The sequence below is a fragment of the Saccoglossus kowalevskii genome, chromosome 14 (genome assembly GCF_978046115.1).
Source record: "Saccoglossus kowalevskii chromosome 14, keSacKowa6.1, whole genome shotgun sequence".
NCBI lineage: Eukaryota > Metazoa > Hemichordata > Enteropneusta > Harrimaniidae > Saccoglossus > Saccoglossus kowalevskii.
Genome location: NC_140654.1, coordinates 21,075,282 through 21,097,403, shown reverse-complemented (window position 1 = coordinate 21,097,403; position 22,122 = coordinate 21,075,282). Strand labels below are relative to the sequence as shown.

Sequence of the window (22,122 nt, the reverse complement as noted above, 5' to 3'; positions counted from 1 at the left end):
ATATTGACGCATCAGTTGTTTGTGGTTTATTTTTGGAAATCGTTTTCGGACACGTTATTTGATTTTTTATGCAATTCACTCATCTCAGGAACATCCACACAAAACATGGTCTCATGCCTATTGAGCATTTTGTTTGCATAGCCTTTACGCCCTCTGTGACACAATACAAATATGCACTTATATACAAAATATCTTACTTTATATTATACATACCGCGCATTGATGTTTTCACTATCACATATATCAAACATGAGTGCAGAACTATACAGTGTTACGCCGTCAGCATCAGTGTGTTCGTGTGCCGGATTATTCAAATTCACCATATATGGATGCAGCCCGAAGTTAACATCTTTGAACGGATATGCTCCCTTGGTGTCAGGAGTCTCAAGATCGATCCATAGTCCTATAAATGACATGTTATCTTTTATAGATTCAAGCACAGGCAATAAGGAAATTAGATAGATAAATTTGAAAAAATTCAGCCTTGCGCTGTGATCAAATATACGTCAAAACTAACAAAATGAATTGTGCGTTTAATGTGCCTCGTTCGTCGTGCTGCTGTCGTTTGATTTTGTTCAAAAAAATATAATTTACAAGCGCTGTTTACGGCTTATTGTCCAACATAACTCCATAGCTTTAACCAACATAGCTTTAACTGCAATATTACAACCCAATATTTGTTATGTTTCACCACCGTAGTTGTACAGTCTTAATGCATATACACAAAGATTTTAAAAACTATACCGGTAACTAACCGAACTAGCTTCTGTCACGGTTTCGACATTATCTCCAATTTTCCAGAAAGCAATATTTGGATTAAGGGCAGAATAATCGCTGAAAATGGACCATTTTTCGAACTGTTCTTGGTGCTACATGAGAACGTGAACTCAGAATAATATTAAAGAATGATTGACACATTGTGTTTCTTTATAAGTCGGCGTGAGGAAGTGTTCAGTAATGTGAAAATGGTGTAGATATGTGGGACATTGCTTTCAAAGCGACTATATCAAATATGTAAAAAAAGCAGTTCCCATCCAATGAAGACTACAAATGAAAACAATATCGATTGTGTCAGCTGCACATGCGTCACTTAGACCCATTTACATCATTACGTTATTCTGGTATAACGAAGACTGTGCGATTTATTTTAATGGATTTTCAATTCCTGTCGCAATTCAAGAGACCGAGTACTCATGTTCACTCAGGTAACTATGGATTTAACTACACATACAATAGGAGAATACGTCGTTGCCCAAGCGACCTTAGATACGTCCATATCCCACTCATAATAATCCCACGTTTTATAGCTTTGGGTCAAATAAAATCTGGAAAAATGAACATACACAAATGTACTAATGTGGTTTCACGGAAAATGCTCGCTGTTTACAAATAGCACAAATCTAGCTTCATGTTGAGCCATAGTATTCACAATTTCGATAATTAACCAGTATTGATGTTTTTGTTTTTGACCTATATCTTGCGCATGCGTGGCGTGACGACTACCATTTAAGCTATCACTTGAAACTTCGCGATTTCAAACATACACCCTGAAAGACGTGAGGCTGAATATACTAAATAGATATTATTTATATTGACTATAAAAGACAATAACGCAATATCGTAAACATTTTACAGGAAAGCGTGTTGTTGAAGCTGCCATTCATTTGTGAATTGCATGTGAATTCCGAAATGAACTTTGCAATTTGTATATATCAAAAATAACTAAATGATTGAACAAAACACTCACTCGACTTTAAGAAGAATTTGAAATCGAGAAATATCGATTTTCACACTGTCACATCAATCGAAGTCATATTTATTTGTTGACATGTTCATCTAACTGTACTATCATCAACAACGATGAAAATATGGGGGCAAAATATTAAGAATAAATAGAACGTTGATAAGTTTCATTCTTCCAAACTCAGAACAAAACACACGTAATTATACGATGCCTGATATAAGACGAGACAATGCAAGCAAACCCGCTAGCATAGAACTAATGCCAATGTAATCATTTTATTACTGAAGAGAATGTGGGTGAATCGATTGATATATAACATACTTAGTTCCGTATTCCACCATACCATCACACATTTTAGACGATGCCACTGTTCCTAATCCATCAAACGCGTGGGTAATTTTGGATCCAAGTTCAGGGTTACTCCAGTTACCATATGTACCACCAGACTGCTTTAAAAAGTACCCTGTAAAATTTGGTAAGTGTACGTTACTGAAAAATTACGTTTTAATCACGACTTTATTAACTAATTGTACCCATGAGCTTATGCGTAACATTAAAGGGGGACTCATAGCGACGTATACAACGCGTGTAAAATACATTGTTTATTTACATAAAATCCGAACACGCGCTGCGCGACGACCACCGCCCTTTAAATACTTGTCATACCTTCAATCCAGTCTGGTATCTCTCCATGTATTTCAGTCGTCATATACGATCTTTCCCTCGAGATTGTCCCGAAGTAAGTATCGTATATGTTGCCTGGTATATCCCAGCAATTTGCCATAGAAAGCAATGTGACATATGTTAACATGAGTATCAGTAATCTTAACGTGTTTAGACGAGGTCAGTAAAGTTATCAGTTCTTTTTAAGCTCAGACTACTAATACAACAGACTGGCAACGCCTATTGTTTAAGGTGTTAATGGGTTCAATTGCATATGCTAGGTGTGCCACGCTAACTGGTATTGACATAGAAACCGTCGAAGTTTACCGAACACCGAATATTCTGCAAACTCCGCGCTTTATCGGAAATTACCTATTTCTTCGTAAAACGGATCCAGATATTTAAAAAAAAAAAAATAGTTCTGGGAATTTTGACCTTTGCAGCTTTGTAAGAATTTTAAGAATCGAGCAACATTTTGGCGAGTTGCAAGTACCTGAATGTTTTAGTGTTTACCTCAAAGAGTATATAGTGAGCTACTTTGAAACAATATTTCTCACTGTTGCAGATTTTGCGGATGGTTTCCGACATTTTTTTCGCTGCGTTTCGAGCGATCATACCACTTTGTGCATTAACAGTTTTGTTTTTTGTGTTCAGGGGTACCGAAACATGGGATAGCTGGTGTCATATACATGATATCACTCAGGATATCAGCGTAAGCCAGTTATCGGTAAAAACTAGGGTGTGGTATTTTTCTCGCGTTCGACTTCATAGTACGTGTTATACGCGTTGTTCGTAACTATCGTCCACAGATTCGCTAAATTATTCCGGAAATGCCACTTTTGAATTTCAGTGTGGTCATGGAGGTAAAAAGAATTACCTATGTCTCGCGATAATTGATTGGAATATGAATATATCTCGCGTTTTTTTGTGAGATCTAATGATAATCTTGCTGCTCTGCAATATTTACTAGACATAGGAACTGATAGGCTAAACAAAAGGGATTGCCCATGCCTTATTTTACTATTGGTTTAAGTGACACCGTCCTTAACTGTGATCTTTGTAACGGTCAACGATAATATAATAAGTTGATAAATACTTCAATGTTAAAAATTATATTTGATTCGTATATACCACATTTCAACGTAAATGAAGTATGTGAACGTTAGAAAGCGTGAGTGCCAGTAGACAAACCACAAAATTATGTTACATCAATGTTAACTGGGTTGGATTAACAACATTCCCATGACCAGTGTCACAGCTCTGAAAACTCATGTAAATGTGTACGTGCCATCATTAAAAAATATAGTTTTCAATTTCTACAAATTAACACATTGACAAATTAACAAAGGGTAGGTTGTTAAGTGCCATCGATCCAAGTAAAAACATACTTTTTTTAACAACTAAGTAACTACTCCTAGCTGACATAATCAGTAATAACTTTGTGGCGGCGGCACAGGAGAGGGGGGGGGACAGAGGGGCGGTCGCCTCCTCAAAAATGTTGGAAGAGCGTCGCCCCTGCAAAATCAAGCTGAAACACTTTTTGTCAGCAAAATTTGACCCTCACATTTAGGAAATAACGTTTCAGAGAGTCTAGATTTCCAAATTTAAGAGGAGCATGCCCCGGACCCCCGTGTAAGGTCGCGCCTGCGGCCCAAGGTTGGTGAACAGATCTTGTCCCCTTATGCGCACATCTCGTGTTACCGCCTCTGTAACTGAGTTAATCATGTGAGACTCACTGGCATGGTGGGGACGTCGTTACTTATAGCGTGTGTTCTGACTCGCCTGCTCACACGAACACGTAGAAATACAAAGTTGACTGACTCAAAGCTATACACATTCGTTAATTACAGATAGTCCAGTTTTCTTGATTTATTCTGCAGATATAGGTAAGATATAGGTAAGGCTTTCTCAAAATTTGAAAGAGCAACTAATATTCTTCAACCTTGTATTTTTTATAGATTATATTTTTCTTTCTGTTCTGTTTTTCCAGTTTTAAAAAAATATGAGCTCGCTGGAGCTTTCATCCCTTGTGTATTTCTTACACTAGATACCAGCCGATACCCCCCCCGCTCATAGGGAGTGCGTAAAGTTGATCATAGTTCCCGGGCTCCCTGTGGAATCAATTTTTTTCTCCTTGTATGTTAGTGTTAATTTTGTGAATATGCATTGTTCATTCTGTTCAATAAATTTAAACTTGTAGTTAGATTTTTTTTTGATTTGCGGCTGTCATGTTATATTTTCGAAAAGTGTTATACCCCTAAAATAACATACCATTTAGATAGTTACAATGAGTTATAAATATACTATATTATTGCAAATGTTATTGATGGAAATGTCGATGCTCCAAGTTCAAATGAAATGCACACCTAAATGGCCTGATGGAGGAAATTGATGCGCTCTATGAATATGACAAATACACCAATATATAATTTCGTTACCTACTGTAAGTTGTATAATATACAATACATGTTTGTTAGAAACGCTATGATACCAGTCCACATTGTTTAAAATAAGCATAAAGGCTAGCTAATGTCTGTGGTGAGATGTAGGTTGCTTTACCAGTATACATTTTAGAAATGTGAAATAAATTCACCATCGTGAAATTTACGTTACCAGAATAGTGAACTGCGGATGAGTAGAACAATTGGCCTGTTTTAAGCATTTTATGTTTCCTGTCGTATAAATAAAGGCATCCGAATAAAACCAGTTGTTTAAGAAGCGCCCTGACAGTTATCTTATAGTAAAAATTTGCATGATATATTGGAAGTCACGTTCATAACAGTTGAACTCAATGATTTATATGCCTGTGTTTTCGGGATTCACCTGAAATGTGCGTTACAAAATTTAACCTGAATTTTAGCAAAATTGTATTGTATTCAAAATATTATGAACGTTTTCAAATGAATGTCCAAGAACTGCTTTGGTTTTCACTGTTACGAACGGATTAGTCACACGCGAACCTAGCCGTCAATATCCCGCACTCCAGGACGCAACACTGGAGGTCAAACAAAGACGTACATCCAGAATATGACAAATAAATGATACTATTTAATATCTAATAAGACAATAATCATAGACAATTAACAGGAGTAATTAAACATTTGCAATGAACATTATAGTAACAATAATAGCCCAGTTCGGAATTGCCTGCTCTACCGAGTTCCGAAATTTGCACCATGTAGTTTCGAGATTTGGGTCGTACACTGTAACATCGACGACGAAATAAGTTTTATAGCTCCAAATGACGAGGTCTGAATTAATACAGTGTACAAAAACACTAACCGTAATCTCACGCTACTTCAAACTTGCCCATGTAGAGGAATTGACAAGCTCAGCAAACCACACTTTCTTGTGAAACACAGGTTGGTTTTACGGCATAGAACCACTGCAGGATGTCTTGCCTCTATCAGTCCCGTTTTGGACAGACTAATCTTCAAGTTGAAAACATTTGCTAGCTGCCACGTCGACGTTTGCGCTGAACTGCACTGGAGCTGGACTGTAACGTACGACACTGGCCTGGAGCTATGTGACGACTGATTAAATCGTGTTCATGGTTGTCTTGCCCAAGTAATTCGCAATGAGAATACACGCTATCTACCCTAATTCAGCAGCTGGGCTAGCCTCGCTAGCTAACTGGGCATTTTACATTACAATTACAACACACAAAATAATATCACAACACTCTACTCTCAACTAATTTCACAATCATTGATTATACAGAAGATGTAGTATATTGTTATTTGATTTAAATGTAAGTTAGTCTACATTGGTAGATCACTTTGATAGTGAGGGGCATTTTGAATCAAGAAGACATCAAAGAGCAAAGACGCCGCGTAACATTGAACTTGATTAAATTAAACATTGAATTGCAATATGAGTGAGAGCTATGCGTACAGGGAATCAGTTATGAACTGTATGAAGTGTGTAATTCACATGGTTTACTTGACACACGATACAGATAACATTATTATAGAGTATGACATAATTTTATTACAAATTTTATTGTATAACATATTGTGTTTGAGTTGCCATGGTTATGTATAGGCAACACTTATTTTCCATTTTTTGTGTTACTATGCAGACTGCAGAATTGTCTCACGTGCAAAATATTCATTTATGCACACTGGTTTCACCGTTTTGGCAATACCAGGCATAACAAAGGATATAACATACAATCCAACCACTAAGAAGACTACAATAGAGGCGGATTTGCAAACAAGAATGTTAAGAGCCACATATGAAAGTAAGCCATCGTGGATCTCCTCGTCTGTGCAATCCACTATAGAGACAACGGGTGTGTATGAATTTACAAATAAAATAAGCACGTTAATACATATTATACAGGCAAACAAGTGTTGAATTTCAAAAGATTTACCCGGATATTTTAGAAAATCGTGAAAACAATACTACACTTACACAATGTTTGTTTTTCACAAATATCAGTTTGATATTATTATGTTAACACGCATACTATAAGTACTTATTGTTGAAAAAATGGGTTTGAAGTTGTATCAATCTTAAATGTTAACATCATCACAGGCAATGGCAACGATACAGCCATGTTCTCAACTATGCAGAAACAATGGACGTTGCAAACAGGTAAGCGTTTACATGTAGTTGATATTACGTCAAAAACGCCCAATTTTTCGTGACAATGTTCGCCTTAGCCTAGGATATTTTTAAAAGGCGAGATAGGATTGATGTTGTGTTAACACGCATAATATATCTAGTTGTGTTATTGTTGAATAAAATTGTATCGAATTTTTAAAAAAAAACCTATTATAATACTAACACCATTACAGGCAATGACAACAAAACAACTATGTTCTCAATTAAAACAGGTAAGCGTATTTCCAAATGAGTGCATTGTCACATTACTAACATGTGAACCTAATTAATATAAACTTATCTATTTATACATTGAAAGAAATAAATCACCACAGTTACATAGAAGCATGCTATAACACATATATATCTTATAAAATTGTAACACTATGTCTTATAATATATTGCAGTCACAGCAGAAACACCATGTCCTGCTAATTGTGGTGATGTTTGCTCGTTATATAATGTACCATCATGTCCATGTACCGGGGCGACATGTGGTAAGTATATTAGCTACTAGTATGCTTACAAGAGTAATTTCAAAAACAATATTTTCAATCTTTTCTAGATACATGCGTTTGAGTTCTTTTTTTACAGGTTACTTATTAATTGGGTGTTTTACTGACACATATGCACGTGCTATCCCCACCCTTGAAGGTATTTATGCACGACTCGATGGAAACTACAAAACACGCATAAACCCTATTGAGAAATGTGCTGCCGTAGCTCTAGATAATGGTTACGGAATGTTTGCGGTTCAGAATGGAGGATGGTGCGCATCAAGTTGCACCGCATGTCATACATATGATACGTATGATTCTTCAGTTCTGTGTACACCGAACGGAGAGGGTGGCCCTCTTAGCAATTCTGTTTACATCTTTGTTAATCTACCATGAACTCCATTATACATACTTTGTGTTTTTGCACTTCACATTACCAAACGTAATTACAAGAACTATATAAAAGTTGTATATGTGAACATTTTATTTAGCTATTATGTTATCAAATAATACCGATATGTAAGTGATACAATTGTTAATTAAACCAAATTAGTCAAACAATTCTAAATGTTAACCTGGAAATATCCTAATTATTGTTAAATAATGTGGTCGTTCCATTCACATCCCGACGTCACGTGCTATATTCAATATGTTACGTATTCGCTCTCGTAAACGTATATGTGCTGTATGTGCATGCGCAAGATTAAATTAGGTTAAAATGCAATATGGAGGTATGATAAATTGTGTAGAGTATGTGATATGATTCACGTACAAATCGATTTGCACAATAAGTTGGCGACTTATTATGGGTTGTAATTGTGTCGTAATTATAGTTGACATCAAGGTGATATATGTTGTCTGATACCCTATAGTGAGGAGTACAATGTACAACTCGTAAGCAATTGAAGTGGGGATTTTTTTTAGTATCAAAATAACAGTGTTAAAGATGAAAATTATTTTGTTCATTGTAACGATAACAAATATCTAATGTTAATACTTAATGGGCTAAGATTTATTGGGACAAGATTTGTTCAGAAATTAGTGTACTGTGATTTTATGCATACTATATACATACTATCTATATATTGTTCTCACCGTGATTCAAGTTTGGTTCATCCGATTATTTTATTTAGTTTGCTTTATAACAATGTTAATTCATGTTAGTTTGCCACTCACTAAAAATGAATGACAAATTGGTGTACAACTCACATTATCCAATAATAGTTTAATAGGAGGTGGTCGTCGCGCTGCGCATGTGCTACATATGTGTTGATATACATTGATTTTCCAACAATTCAATGCGCTCTTCTAATGGAAATCACAAGTATGAGGTTTGACCTGGGGGCGACTTGCACTAATTAACGCCGGCGACTCCTTCGATACCTTCCAATCACCCAAAAATACCTAATTAAAGCTTAGTAACGACGTCTTAGTTTGTACTAGTTGCACAACAGTCAAAGTCGCCCACTTTGCTTATATGAGACCCATATATCTCGTCCATGCGTGGCGCGACGACTACCGCTTTTTAACCTAGTCAGCAATGGTAGATAAATATACAGTTTGCTCATTAAGTTAACACAAGCTTTTTCAAAAATTGCAGCAATTTTCTGTTTTCAAAACTTCGCCAAGCAGTCATCAATACGCCAATTTGCATATTCAAATTTCAAAACGCGGAACGTTTTGTTTCACAGGATAGGAATTGCATTCCTGTTCATGAATATACTACGGTTATTACTGAATTCTCGTGAATGTTCAATTCATAATTTATTTATTTATTTTCAATAAACGAGTTAATTATCTGATCTTATACGGTGTTTTTCACAATTAACGCTAGAAATAGTTCGATGTGTATTTACTATGGCAATTGTGTCTCACATAAATTTCATGTACGCAAGGTTTAACATTTCTATCATTTATAAAACATTAAAGTAGCTGGAAAGACAACAAATTACCTGAATTTTAAAACTGTCCTGATAATGTGATTTCTATGAAATGCGTATTATAGAGTTTAGTGGACATGTACGCAAATAAATAAATAAATGGCAGATTCATTACATGACACCTGTAGAATTTTCTTCGCGCTTACTATTTATTTGAATACAGGAAGGTGATTACGTAGAATTGATAGAATCGTCTTTTCAACGGAAACTGTGCCAAAATTCATTTTCATAAGTTTACTGATTCCATCGTAACGAGCTGAAAAGAAATATTCGAAAAAATTATATAAACGTGTTTTTAAAGACATGACTTTGATTCGCCGAGAATGTTAGGGCGCATCAATATTTCACTGTAATAATATTTCTCCATCCAGGTCAAACAGCGCCCTCTAGTGCTGAGCATTTTAACTAAAATCTGGGTTCTTATATCACTGGTCTTTACGCAAAGTGACAGTTAATCGGCGATCAGTAGCGGTGAAACTGTGAAAAAAATAACCCTGTATATGTGTATGCTGTTCCGACCGCTACGCCACTATATAATTAGCCATACAACTGCTGATAGGCAGAAGAAGAGTTAAACACATCCTCACGGATTTTCTATCGGCAATGGCGGATTACTAACGAAAATCAAAACCATTTTTTTTTACTTCAACACTCGATAGGGAGCTTGGCTGAATACTGACAATTTTTGAGTGCAATAAACTAATGTTTTGACTAGAAACTAATGATTGGTTTGGCCTGACAGGGTCACGTGATATTTTGACCAATAAAGTACGAATAGCGACAATTGAATATCCGTAATTGTACTGCATTTAACATATCTCAATTTCTGCGTTTCATAATTAACGTGTGTTTGAATGAATGAATGAATTATTCTTGATAAGCCGATAATCATTCCTCAAATTTAATGATCCAGGTCGGACTCCATCAACCTGAATTAGCAGGTAATTTATACTAAAAAACTCGACTAAATAAATAATGGAAGACGAGCCAGATGGTGACAAAATAATGTACCGCGAGACATATTGGCTTGAACTTATTACCTAGCAACATTAGACTGTGTATGTGCATTCATATTTAAATAAGCCGTTCAATTGGGGAAAGTGGCGAGACTCGCCAATACTGTTGAATATTATGCCTGCGAAGTAAAAGATCCTACAAGCGTGACGTTTTAGAACAAAGCTTTCATAGAGAAATGGTTGTAAATAATCTGACTGCATGGGTGACCTTGTTACCTTTCACTAACGTTCGCTTGTTCCAGTCCCATGTTCTGCACGTACGCCAATAACCTGACACTAGTATCTCAAACATATTAGTTAATGGGCCAGAAGTAACCTTTTATTTAATTTTTATTGAGACCTACCTACTACTAGTCTTAAATAAAATGGAATGCATTGCTGAAATTTGACACTTATGTTTTCATTCTACTTCGATTACATTTACTTAGCCCAGACTCTGTTCTGTCAATTGTTTCTACGATTAATGAATTTGCTCAATTAAATATCGTTGTGTAGGTATTACTAATGACTAGATTGATATTTGAATTACAACTCCTGTAGTTTTCAAATTAACACGCCATGTGGTAAATATTCGTAATCATGATGGCAAGTTGTATACAATGACTTGTTGCGGGTTTCATGGTCACGTGATGTGTCTGTATGATTACGTCAGCGAAGCTTTATTCATATAAACACTGAGTAGTGATATATACCTACGTAGCTTCTTTTCACTCAGTGACTTGGCTGGTAGATATTTGGCGGATGAATTATCGTGAAAGCGCTGACGTTTACCAAATATACACAGCAACATAAAATGTTATACGCTGGTTGCTAAGCACTGCTGCTCTTAGCCGCACTATGCGACAAGGGTCATGGTGTAAATATATAATGTCTGTGATTAATGGGGTAAGTTTTCATGGGATTATGTAAAGACATTTGGGCACACTAGCACCCACCATAATGAATTACAAACTCATAAACATTTAATTGTATTATCTTGTCGCCACGATGTGTTATTCGCCTGCTAACCACTTTGTCTGATTGCACCTTATAGGGTTAACCATTTCGTTTAATGTTGTCGTATATTTTGTTCGTAGAGATTATTTTTTGTTAGCTCCGCTGTCGAAGAATTCGAGCGGTGCTTATAGTATCACTGATTGTCCGTCGGCGTCCGTCGTCGTCGCCGTCGCCGTCGTCGTCGCCATCGTCAACTTAACATTTTCGACTTCTTCTTATAAACCACAAACTGTATAGCTGTGAAATTTTCTAGGAAGCTACCTTGGGTGGTTCTCTCTCAGATTTGTTGATTTCGTGCGGATATGTTTAATTGTCTTATTTATAGCGAATATTTTTTGTCATTTTTGGTGAAAAATGATTATTTTTGACTTCTTCTTGAAAACCGATAGCCCAAATGCTTTGATACTTGATATGTACCTTGGGTGGATCTCTCTCAGATTTTTTTCATTTCGTGATGATATCTTCATTTCTCTAATTTTGATGAATATTTTTGGCATTTTTGATAAAAAATTATATTTTTGACTTCTCCTTTAAAACTGCTTGTCCAATTGCTTTGATATTGTATATGTAGGTATTTCAGGTGGACCGCTGTCAGATTTGTTGATTTTCATATTTCCAATTGTCTAATTTTGATAAATATTTTTTGTAATTTTTGGTCAAAAACGTTATTTTCAACTTCTTCTTGAAAAACTGCTAATCCAATTGCTTAATTTGTAATTTTATTTTTAGGTACCTTGAATCTCTGTCAGATTTGGTAACTTCATGACGATATCTTCAAATTTCTAAATTTAGTGAATATTTGTGTCATTTTTCGTAAAAATGTTATTTTCTACTTCTTGTTGAAAACCTCTAACCTGATTGCTTTGTGAATTTATTTGTAGGTACCATGAGTGGATCTCGGTCAGATTTATTAATTTCATGACGATATCTTCAATTCTCTAATTTTAGTGAATATCTTTGTCATTTTTGGTCAAAAATGTTATTTTCAACTTGTTCTTGATAACCTCTAACCTGATTGCTTTATAACTTTATTTGTAGGTACTTTGGGTCTGTCACATTTGTTCACTTCCAAAATAAAAACTCTGGACTGATAGTTTTTAATTAACAATGTCTAAAGGTTTTGTATTAATATTATAGTATTATACTCATTAAAATAATTATTTCACATTCAAACATAGTACACTGTAAACCTATTCCGAATGCTTTTGATTTCGACTTGCAAATACATGGACATTATTTCGTTGTATTCGTACGCTTTGTGTTTGGTATGTGTCTAGGGCAACGATCACAACTGAGCAAGCATCGTTTATATTTGTTTACACGAAATTCGAACGTGCACTTATACGACGACTGAAGTAAGTCAACATACTATTAAACTGAGAACCCGATGTTATGTAGTGTTGTAACGAGTCTTGCTTTTTTATCGATTGTATATCACATTGTTATTTCCTTGTCGTAATAAATGGGTTAACAGATACACTGAATCTTAATCTAAATCGGAGGCAAATGGTCAATGGTCGTTTTGTGCACGTTTTCGACACGGCAAATCCATGAAATAACAACCAATGTCAATAGAGTAGCCTAGGTGTTAAAAATGGATTAAGTACTGGAAAACCAACTTCTGCATAGGTATGTCTCTAAACGCTTGCTTCTTGGTTGATTTAGTCATCTTTTTTTGAACTCAGAAGCCCACAAAACCTAATATTACATGTGAGAACGAAACAAATCCGTCGAGATTTCACGTTTTCCCGCGAAAGGATTGCTGGCTGTTCTCTCTCTGGATTCCCTTCCCGCGTATACTAGTACTGGTACTACCATGGATTAGTACCTTCCATGGTACTACCAACTCTAACCACGGTTACTAACCGTGCTCTAATCATGTTCCCAATTGGTGACGCATGTCAAGCTATAAATGGGCATCAATAATCATTTCGCCCAATATTTCGCTTTTATAACATTTTAATCAACAGCACATCGCTTAATTTCCGACCGGAAAAACGACCATGTTTTTATCCTTTTTTTTTCTCACTCGCTTATTAAAAACACTGACCGCTTGTTCAAACACTGAAAACTGGCACATGAGTTGTCGAATTGATTATTTTAGTGCTAAAGTTTGAGGATTCAACGAGTATTAACCATTATTAATTTTGACCGACACTTCCAAACCACCATACTTTGTTTCGTTCGCGAACGTAACTTGAACTATGCCCTCTTGTTATGTGAACGTTCCACAACAGGCTGATAGAGCGGGACTGTGTTCCGTTTGAATTCAGGGCTGCTACCTCGTTTCAACAATATGATTATCGAGACAATTACGTGATACAGGCAATGCGAACTCCTTAGGGCAAAGAGCAGAGACACCTGGAACATATTGATGCCACGGCCATGTATTCAAAAAGCGAGAGTGCAGACTGGGACGATCGATATTTCTGGGTTCGAGCGAATTAAGCGGAAATTATTCAATATGCGGTTGCAAAAGCGAGTAAAAATAATGATCGAAAAGCAGAAGCGAGCATGAGGTTGGGTAAAATTAGTGCTGTACATTCAGGTCCTTTGTAAAAATACGATCGGCCAAGATCTATATCATTCTGAAGCACGTCAGAGACAGACAAAATGCAGTTTTAAATATTGACACCGTTCGTAATTTTTAAATAGTTAAAAAATAAATAAATTGTATGCTGCTTAAGCGATGATCGATCGAAACAGACTCATTTTGCAAGTTTTAACGGCTACGTTCTGCTGAATATATAAGACTTCACTTTTGGAGTTATTACCGAAGATAATGTACGACAGCAAAAAACAACAACATTTGGTTATGTGAAATAGATTAGCATTCATGTAGGTCCAATCAGTACTATTGTATCGTCTATATCGTCAACCGAACGTTACTATCCGGACCTGCCCGTCGATTATTATTGCAAATGCAATTTCTTTCTCCCTGGTCAATGAATCCAGAATCAATTGGGTATAGGTACATTATTTTAGAATGATTTTCATTTGGTTTCACGTTTGATTTCAAGTCCTCGGCATGGGTCACAGTACTAGTCTACCCCAGACCACTCGTTTTGATGAATGGTCTGGGTGTGGCTTGTGGGTAAGAATAGAAAATGAATTTCAGTGAGGTTGTGATTATTTGGGATTTTTGAGAATGGATTTTTACTACTGAAATGAAATTATCACGTCTAGGGGTGAATTGTTAATAGTTGAAGCGATGTTAAAAACATAAGTAGTTCATCTTCTTGCGTACACCGCAACAACAAAGGTTTATTTTCTAACACAGATCTCCAGTCAAGAGGGTGGCGATTGGACGTATTGTAGGAAGGACAGGCAACTCCAGCAATTCTAGTGTAGCAGGGTAGGCTAGAAAAAAGTTAAGCTGATTTAAACTAACCGTTAACATAAACTAAATGTTTATTTCGATTTCTCGTTAAGGTAGAGATGCAGTTTACCTGACAGGTATTTTAATTAGTTAATTAGGCAACCAAGATGACCTCCCTTGTCCACAAAACTATATATTTTTGGAAAGCTTATTGTATGAATTTAAAAATGTTGTAAGTATTTTTTTTATGGACACTGTAGTTTGAAATATGCACAGAAATGTGTATTCTTGGTCAAAAATGATTTAAAAAAAAATTAGCTTCTAAACCATGCTTCTGTTTCCTGTCAAAATTGGTTTACGGGTACCTCTGTTTACTATGAAGTGTTTAAGTGCCATCTTGAAAACTCTGTTTTAGGCGGCGAGAGTCCAAATGATCACGAGTTCCCGTGTGTAGATGATTTGCTCGATGTTTTTTTTCGGATTTTGATGACGGTGGAAATGATAGTGCAGAAGATCCAAACGCAGTAGACACAGCAATTCATGTTAACAACTCTGTGTGTGTGATTCAGAGCCCGGGCATCAACATCGAAAATAGCGAAGATTTGCGTTTTCTTGATCGTCACGTAAAAGAAACCCTTTGAAACGCTAACAAAAAACCGAAAATAGTGAAAATAAAATAATAAAGACAATCGTGCCTCATTTATACACAAGTATTCGAGTTATTTTGTTGAAATTATTGATAAAAACAGGATATAACGTAGGTAGACGTGTATTCAGGCTGAAGGACTGGTCGTGTGGTTAAGATGGCGACAGACGTGAAAACGGAAGACGGAATGAAAGTCTATTAAAAAAAATGCGAGACAGAGAACAACAAAGAACAAGCGTAGTCGGTGAAAATAACAAAAATTGAAGTTTCATGCATCATAAAAACTAAAATTCGAGTATTTTGTCGAAAACGTGGTACAACTTTAGACATGAATTCCGGTTGAAAGAGTGTGAGCTATAGTCAAGATGGTGACAGACGGGAGAACATACGGATTCAAAGTCTGTTTGCAAAAAAATGCGTGGCAGAGAACAATAAAAACGAGCATAGTTGGTAAACAATAACATAATAAGATGATTCATGCATCATGAAAACAAAAATATTTTGTCGAAAACGTGGTACAAACTGAATATAGCATGTACGGAAACATTACTGCCGTCTGAAACTATCTTATAATTTTATTCAATTAGACAGGAACATATAGATTAAAAGTAATATTTACATCTGATAACTATTGTGTGTTCGAAAGATGTGTATTGCGGAAAGAAAACGACTCGATTGGGGAAAGATACTTGTAGTTCGATACGAAAGTAGTGACATCGCATGGAAGTAAATAACACGTCATTGTTTACTTGCTTATTAAAATATTTCAGCCCAGCTTGCGTTGGGCATACGGCGTTTGACTTTGGTGTTACAATGAAGGTAATAATCTTATTACCTCCATGGTGTTACTATACTACTATACTGTCTATGGTTAAACAGAGCCCAAATTGATAGGGAGTAAAACACGGAAGTGGAAGAGCTGTCCATGCATTGACCAATCACATAAGAGATCACAAACACCAAAGAGATATTTGTTGTTGTACTTAACAAAGGGATTTGGCACTAAAACAATGGAACGTTTATAGGCTTAACGTTGGATTTAGATCGTGTTATAATTCAAATCCCCTACTAAGACTTGTAAGCACCAATTTTCATATGAACAAATAAATAAACACTGGACTGATTGTTTTTAATTAACAATGTCTGGACGTTATGTATTAATATTATAGTATTATACTCATTAAAATAATTATTTCACATTCAAACATAGTACACTGTAAATCTATTCCGAATGCTTTTGATTACGACTTGCAAATACATGGACATTATTTCGTTGTATTCGTACGCTTTGTGTTTTGTATATGTCTAGAGCAACGTACACAACGGAGCAAGCATCGTTCATATTTGTTTACACGAAATTCGAACGTGCACTTTTACGACGACTGAAGTAAGTCAACATACTATTAAACTGAGAACCTGATGTTATGTAGTGTTGTAACGAGTCTTTATTTATTATCGATTGTATATCACATTGTATGTTAACGGATACACTGAATCTTAATCTAAATCGGAGGCAAATCCTTTTTTCCGTATTTTAAAATGTAACATTCTCCCAATGACATGAAAAAAGGTTAAGCGACTATACGTGATATGATTATTGTGTCTAGGGCTTATGCAATTCTTAATTTTGCAAAACAAAAACAACATTTACCAACTTAAAAAAAATATGGCATGACAATGTTAGCAAGTCAGGCTAATAACAATATTTCAATATATTAGAATACACAGACTCATATCCTTATCTGATATCAGAGTCGAAACTCGACAAAACTTTTCAAGTCAATTCCCATAAATAAGACTCTAGTTAACGAACTGAGACATTACAGCATGGTTTAGATTCGAAAGAAGAGATATGTCGCAGTAATATCAGCCTAAATATCAAACTAGCCAGGGTTCACGCTAGACCAAAAAGTGTTAACGGGTAAAAGCACTCGATTAACGAATTGTACCGTACTTTCATGAATGTAAGGTATATCAAATATAGTTGACATGCAAATGGAATGAGGAAACGATCACAAATAATTGCTTTAAGTACGCCACAAAACAAAAGTGTTTCTCGTTCGAGTGATTTTTGACACTCGGTCAGTGGTCACTCAAATAGCTCGGTCTTGAAGTGGACGTGGTATACCGTCTTTTGGTGAATAACCATTAAATTGTGGCACCATAGACAATTTGGTTGTTGGTGGAACTGAGGCAAGCTTTACTGTGCATTTACTGCATTCACTGTGGGTAGTTTTCTCTCTCGTTGGAATAGGTGGTGTGTGCTGACCGTCGTTACTTGCCGCTGTCATTGTCACTGGGCGTCAACCAAGGTCCGGTTACAATGAACAATATTGATACTTGTTTGCCATCATGATGTAAATACGCTCCCCAACGCCTTTCACTGCTGTTGCAGTAGACTAAGACTAAACCTCACTGACGTAGAATATGCTTAAAATGCCAAAGCCGACTAGCAGCGCATTCTAATATTACAAAAAACAGTGTATTTTACTCGCGTTGTATGCGTCACACTGTATTCGAACATATCACGACCATCGTGACTTCAATCACAATTCAACACTATTGTACACGTTTTAAATACAAAAACACATTATGTTTTACCCGCACAATATCACGCTCTTTTTGTCAAATTTCAGCGCATTGATGATACTGATATTACTGTTCATTTCTCTATAATGACCTCACTTCGATATTTGAATTTGTCGTAGTTATTTGTCCCATTTTGTTTGGTATTTTTGATTTATAGAAACTCGGTAAATTGTTTTTTTTAATGAATAATTATATAAGTTGAAAGTCGTTGACTTTTACACGCTATTTTATCCACCATAATTTCAAATTAATGTCTCTCGAAATCCAGTAAATAGTCATCCGTTGACACATGCACGTTCTCTTTGTAGCGTGCGACTATCCTGGTATTACCTATATGTTTAATAGTATTGTCTAATTATCATGAGTCGTGAGTTTGCCGCCATTAAGTCATGTGTTACACCAGAACTGTAGGGCTAAATGTCGCGTCCTGACTACTGAAGAATGAACGTAAGGTGACATCACGGATCGCTGGACTCACAATATGAGGATTAAAACCTAGATAATGTTTGAATGTTTTGGTCACATTTCTTCATTTTTATGTAAATAACGTTCTCGGTTTGAAGTCAATGAACTCTTGAATTATTGAACAGTAACCTTACCCGCGTGATTTAGCTCATTGTAAGGTGACATAATGTTCCTTGTAAGTAGTAGTGGCTGCGGAAATCTTGATGTCTATGTTAAATTACACTTTATACACTGGCATGCCAAGCATAATAATTACGTCATGTCGACATTTTTAGAAAAAAAGTATTGTTTTGATAATGTTGCTCACGTTTAATTTCTATTCTAAGAGTTTTACAGATAAAACGTGAACACGTCTAGTGCGCGTGACAGATGTTATATCGTCATGTGACCATATAAAATAATAATATGAATAACAATGCCCCTTGGGGAAAGAAGACGTATTGATTCAAATTGTTCGCGTTATTATAATCGTCATCGAGAACAGACGAATTTTGAACGCAAGATATTGTTTCGTGCAAATGACAGAGGATCGTTGCACTGCAAATCATCGCCACATCATCGTCATCATCATCATCATCACCACAAATACTAATCCGTTAAAAGTAGTCTTTGAACGTTGCAAAACAGATGGTTCAGTAGACTACAGTCCCTCTATCACAGGGACTGTGAGTAGACCAACCACTAACCGCCCCACACCACCCATCGCTTAGCATCCGTAATTCCGTTCGCTTGTGTAATTCTTGGTACGATATGTGGGGCTTCTAATTGCAGAGTTGTGTTTAACAAAAGCTCAAAATATATTGCCAAGTGTATTCTCAAGTGGTATGTGGACATTTTGATATTGATCGAGACTTGAATAAACATCACCGAACATTATACAATACACTGTGATGAATGTTTACTCTGGCAACACACTCTTTGTTGCACTCAACTGGTGGGACAATGTCACACTCATCCATACTCATTTGCAAGTAACCAATTTTTACGTCAACAGTTGAGAACCATTCAGCACCCTTGTGCATCCATGATCTATTCTATCCTGGGTAGTGCTTAGACATCATGAATAGCTTCATGTTCAACGAATGCAATATGGGAAACATATGAACTGTTTAATTCCCTGATTCTCCACTGTATAGCATTCCCCTTAGGATCTTTTTAACACACACCTGGTATACATATCATAATGCAGGGCTTTGCTATATAAACTATAGCATACTGTTAAACATGACTAATTTTTCATTTGTATTTCAAGTACATGCGTTGGCTTGGCCTATGTAGGCGCGTCCATACTTCTGCCTATATCTGTTAAAGCATTGAGGGATTATCACCTCGTGCAAGAGTACTGGAACACAGCAAGTATGACAATGCTAACAGCGTCACCGACCGTCTATGGCTGGGGCAGTGAATCACGACAGTGAATAGTTGAAAAAACTACTAAATGCCATTGGACAAAGTTATATTAAATCATCTATAGTAGGGCCCTACTATACAATTGTTTGGATGGGTATATTGAATTATATGGGGAGATTGAGTTTTAGGGTTATGGTTCAGGTCAGGGGTGAGGAACTCTGTTGTTATATTTTTCTGAGAGCTCTATATAATTAATCTATTTATTGAGAACTTATGTGTTTAATTTGCTGTGTTAAAAGGGAACCTCTCAATCCCATGGATTGCATCAAATGTTTATGGGTAATTGAGTCTGCCTCTGTCCACTAAATAAATGAATGCTTATCTTTCCCCTGTCGCGCTAATCCTGAAGCACAGCCTCTTTTGTGCCCTTGACTGTGACAACATTCGCTTTACCATTAATTTTAGTTATAGTTATTTTATTACCATAGTGTACTTGCAGTTTGCTCATCGTCATTTTCTTGATGAAAGTTAGCCATCTTAACCTCGTCGTGTGGTCTACCGTTTCTTGTCTATGGTATATTTTCTTTTCTTTATTGTACGTAAATTTACATATTCAGTGGTATATAGTATCAGCAGCAAGTAAACCATGGACACTCATAATTCTTGACTGTACACTGGTGGACCATAAGTCATGTTTTTCATTACATGTTGCTAACCACATTTCATTGTAGACCATGGTGGTTACTGGGAAGATATCGTGCCCCCCCTCCCGTTCTTCGAAGTTGATGTTTATATTACAAAATAAACAATTAGTGGTGGAATTTTCTTCAGCTGAATACAACAGAGAATGACGAGTACTTGGGCTCTGGATCTGACTTCTTTCTCCTGAAGCTTGGACTATATTAATAGGTTTGCAATGAATACGACGCAGGTTTGATGGACACGTTGCCCAGGCACAGTGTAGATAGTAGAGTTATGTCGTTCACTGTGAATAGGATTTCCATTGAATCTTCATTAACATTGTAGTAGTGTTGTTGACATTGAACCTGAAATAAATATTACTAAATAAAACAAATACCAACCGTATGTACCTGCATAACAAGTGTATCAAAGTGTACCTGTGCGTGATTCAACTCAATGAAATAACTAAATACAACATAAGACGTTAATTTGGCAGCCATACAGATTTATGCAAATAAGTCAACCATTCCAAAAAAAAGTGAAACAAATTCCCATGCTCAAAAATGGTTAAAATGACACCTAAGAGGAATGTTATAACAAAATGAAGCTATTATGATAATTCTGAAATGTGCAAAATAGCTGGTTTTAATTTATGCAAATTAGACAAACATTCACTCCGTATATTTTCTTTGACTTTTTGTATGTGGGTCTGAGGACCATTGCGGAAGGCATACTCAAAAAAAATCTGTTGCAATTAGATGACAGAATTTCCTATTATTTTTGCAAAATTGACTGGAATATTTTATTATAATATTATTTAATAGGCTATTTGGGAAGCTATATACAACATTGAACAACATTCATACTATAAAAATAACTAAATTCGAGTAAAATTATGCATGATGAAAGATTTATCTTCAATCAATTAATTTTAGGTTCGATCATGTATTAAAAATTTTATGTTTACGTGGTGGCCATTCAGTCATAAATGCGATTAAAATTAATTAATAAATTTATTTATTTATTTATTTATTTATTTATTTATTTATTTATTTATTTATTTATTTATTTATTTATTTATTTAACACTCTCAAATATCTCATAAATCCTTGGCTTTATTTATATTGCGAAATTACTGCGTTGATAATAACCATAGATGTCAAATATTTTTACTTTTAGATTGAGATACAGTTTTTCATGTCAACATTATTGAGCTTCTGGGAACTGACACAACACAGGTCCGATAGCTTTCAGTTTTCCTGCACGCCATTATCCTAACTTATATTGGCTTAGACGTAGTTGAAACCATAGTCACTCGAATTGAATTGGAAATAAGGTTTTCAAGGTCACCCCTAGTCCTGATCCATTAGAGCTTTAGTCGACCTGCATTGCCAGAAATGAGTGGACAAGATGGCCGACTTCCGCCCTGGCCAGTGTTCCCCAGTCAAATAAACATCACAGGATGTGCCATAGAGAATGCATTGCATAAACATATATCAAAACAAAATTTAATTTTGAGTTTATATTTTTCATTTTTTCACTTTTGTGTGCTTTGTAATAGACAGGTGACGTTCCAAGCTTTCGATATGTTATAGATGTTTTCATTAA

General features: G+C 35.7%; 1 long non-coding RNA gene across 2 annotated transcripts; it reads left to right on the top strand.

Annotated features, from left to right (window-relative positions):
- The first annotated feature begins 11,187 nt into the window (after positions 1 to 11,187).
- Positions 11,188 to 21,062, top strand: LOC146734566 (uncharacterized). Of its 2 annotated transcripts, none has more exons than XR_014931625.1 (2): positions 11,188 to 11,353; positions 20,565 to 21,062. It is a non-coding gene; the product is annotated as an uncharacterized LOC146734566 (long non-coding RNA). The 2 variants fall into 2 exon arrangements; XR_014931624.1 differs by lacking the exon at positions 11,188 to 11,353 and adding an exon at positions 17,581 to 17,622.
- Positions 21,063 to 22,122: the final 1,060 nt, after the last annotated feature.